Below are 3,816 nucleotides of genomic sequence, written 5' to 3' on the forward strand. Positions count from 1 at the left end.
ACAGCTCTAAGAGACCAGGTTCAAATCTTAACCTTCTCACTACCTATGTAGAGTTTGAATGTTTTCCTTGTGTATGCGATGGTTTTCTCTATGTATCCTGTTTTTTTCTCACTAATGATAAAGACATGTGTGCACATTTTCTTGCTGAAAACTAATGTCCTATCTTTGTTTGCTTCTTACTCTGCTCCTGATCCTTCCAATGTAGATGCTGGCCCCTATTATACTATTTATTTTAGTTAATGCAACAGAAGTTTACTTAAGCCTAAATACTTTCTGATTTTTGAAAAGACCTAACAATTGGTCTTTACCCCACTATGTTTTTGTAGTGGGGCTACATAAAATGTCAATTGTGTTTGTTCAGTGTTTATAAGTGTTGTGTTTACTCTTTTTGTTAAAACAATGTTTAACAGTTATTTCTCTTTCAATTGACATTTGACCTTTGAAAATTAAATGGGGTCTCTACATGGATCCCCAACGTGTTGACATATATGTGTGGTATCTTTACACATTCAGGGGGGCTTAGTGATTTGGCAAACCTAAGCGAATACAGGTATGGGGGCCCCCTTCAACATCTAATATTCCCCATAAAAGCTGGCACATAAATCATGCCATCAGACAAAAAGTTTAAAGCAAAACTTGTTATAATCAGTAATGGAACAGCCTGATGAGAAAACACACAACATGATTTGAAAGGTAATACTGTAAAGCATTTATTATAATCAATAGAAGAACAGCCTAAATGCAAAACACCAAATACAAAGAGAAAACAAACTGTGGTTTAGAAAACTATACTAAAACTATAGACAAGTACATGAATGTGCTTAGCCTCTCTAAAGACTTGTCCACACATACCTGGGTATTTTTAAAACAGGAGTTTTTCCTCCTCCTTCGTTTTTAAAAAAAAATCCTGTCCACAAGTGCCCTGTTCACCATCCACATGAAAATACAAAAAATCAGATGTCTAGAGCACGAAACAGGCATAGATACTGTAACAAAGGGAATGTCAATTTAGATTAATGTCAATCTCCCTTTTTCTTTTCAAATGAGTGTTCAGCATGAAATTTGCAAAAATACGGGTGTCATGAACACTACCAGGCCATTTCACTACAACGTCAATAAATAAACACTTGTAATTACAGGTGGCTTGTATGTTAAGAGAAGACCTTCCCTTTCAGTTGGAATTTGTCAATGGCTGCTTTATTTCTAGACTTCCAGTGAAACCCTGCTACAAGTTCCTCTACTTTTGACTCAGTAACAGATAATGTATATAGACAGGGCCCAAGTGGACTGTAATTGCTTCACACCTTTGCCTTACTATTTTAGAAACCACCTGCACAGGCATAAGCACATAGGTTAAAGTTCATTTTAGATATACAAAGAAACTTGGTATGGCACCTGGTGTACTTACGGTTTTATAAATCTGATTTTTTGTGTATATGCCATTTCAAGCATAAACAAAATTTTAGTATGGAATCGAAGAAAGGTTTTATGTTTGAGGCCCCTGCACAGTTATAGAATGCACACTTGATCAGGTCAGCAAAGTGCCACTTAGCAGACTGATTAACCAGACTGTGGGCATATGATACTTAGCAGCATAATCAATAACTACTTCCTACTGCCATGTTATTGACCAATTCCTGGGAATGTTTTGTCTGCCCCTCGTATACGCATGATAAATAAAACAGACATCCTGAAATTCATGTTTTAAAAAAGTGTACAATAGCACATAACATAACTTACTCAAAGCCTCTTAGGTTAACATTAAAATTGTTGGAGGGCTGGAGCTTAACAACTCAGGACACATGGCGGGGCACCAGTCTATTATAGTGACCACTCTCGTGCATATTTATATGGAGCCAATTTAAAATTAGCACTTAACTTAACACACATAATGTTAAAATTGTAAAAGTTAACAATATGCAAAATGTGGAGGACATGCAAATTCTCTGTTGCCAATTTATACTCAGTGAAGCAACAGAGAGAGTCATTGTGCAACCATACTGCCCTGCAACAACATATTACTGTATGAAAAACTCTACACAGCTATGGGCAACCTGTTGTTCATCATCAGCTTATTATGACAAAATAAGGATGATATACATTATGCATATCACACTGAATTAAAAAATTGAAGTGGAAACAATATGATCTGGCAATAAGTGTGATAAATAATTGCACTACCAATAAAACCAGGGTAAAAAATCCTTGGAAGTTTATAGCTTAGTAAAGCAGAACAGAGATAAAAAGAAACGTGTGTCTTAGAAATGTATACAGTATAACAGTAACACATTTCATCTCATTTTAATCCCATGACCAATTATGTACTCACAATGTATACTAATGTAAAAGATAAATTCCACAAACAAAAGTATATATAAAGTGATCAACAGACAACTGTTAGTGATTTAAATGTACTGCAAAATAAAGCATATTACTGTTACAATACAAAATGTAATCATCACTCACAAATGTATTAATGTTCATTTAATTGCATGGTGCAATTTAGGTGATTATAGGAAACAGGGAAGGGAGATTGTTACAGTCATTAAGTCCAAGTGAGTTAACCATATTCGGCTCAAAGATCCATCATACTTCACAGTTCTAATTTACTTCCATGCAGAGGTAATGAAACCAGATGGAAGGCAAAAAATCTACTGTTAATGTAGAAAGATAACATTTCACAAACATGTGTGAGTTCAGGGAGGCAGAGTTGATAGATTTTACCAAAACAAGCACAAGAATGCTGACAACTGAAAACACATATCTATATCATTATAAGGTAACCAGATCTGTGACTCAGTTTAATATTCGGATTTCCAATGTTCAAGTTCAAATTTGATGTTAAGTGCCAAAGCAAGTGTTTAATATAAATTATTGAAATGCACCATTCTTTACAGGGCAATGTTTCAGGCAAAGCAACACAAAACCATCAGCCCATATATGAATTTGATCAAAGAAATTGTAATAAGGTATTGGGTACGAGGGCCAGACATAGTTCAAAGAAAAGCTAGGATGTCAACCCGGCCTCCCTGTTTAATAACAAATCTACAAGAAATAGCTCTTGGCATCAAACTAAACTGGTGCTGAGATGACATTTTCTGGAAAGGGCCACCTTTATCTGATTTGGACAGGGTGGCAGGGTTTCTCGGAGAGATGAGGTCAGACTCCTTCACCCTCAAGGGGCATCATCTTGGAGCTGCGAAGGGAACAGTCATGCTAACATGACTATTTGCAAAATCCCCCACCCCCCTCAACCTGATCTGAGTCAATAAGGTGATCCACAGTGTATGTGTGGCAAAGATAAAAATAAGTTTAAAAAATGCAGTATATGTTGCTTTATTTTTGTGCCTTGTATGGTCATAACTTGCTCCCAAACTGTGAAGTAGAATAAAATTATTGAAAAAAGTATAGATTGATGGATGACTGGATGGATGTTCATCAGAACAATATGAGAATCCCTTTCTAAATAAAGTAAGTGTAAAGAAAGGAATCGTGAGCTTCAATGATTCTGATTGCTGTGCTGCTCTTTTTTGCAAATTGGGTTGAAGGGAGAGGGCCAGATATAGAGCAATCTCAAATTAAATTGCTATCATGTTTTGTCAGTAAAGCAAACTGAACACTACCTGGGGCAGGGGAATCTTGACACACATTGCTGAACATTTGGTAACTCATATAACCTAAACAGGTTTGGTATGAAGAGCCTACATACAACCATCATTTGGACTCATTACAGACAAGGCAAATATATAGGCATGAGGGCTTTGCCAGTCAAGTGAAAGGCCTGATACAGATGTTCACAACATGGCAATTGAAACT

Source organism: Polypterus senegalus, chromosome 8, assembly GCF_016835505.1.
Source record: "Polypterus senegalus isolate Bchr_013 chromosome 8, ASM1683550v1, whole genome shotgun sequence".
In the NCBI taxonomy this organism is placed as follows: domain Eukaryota; kingdom Metazoa; phylum Chordata; class Cladistia; order Polypteriformes; family Polypteridae; genus Polypterus; species Polypterus senegalus.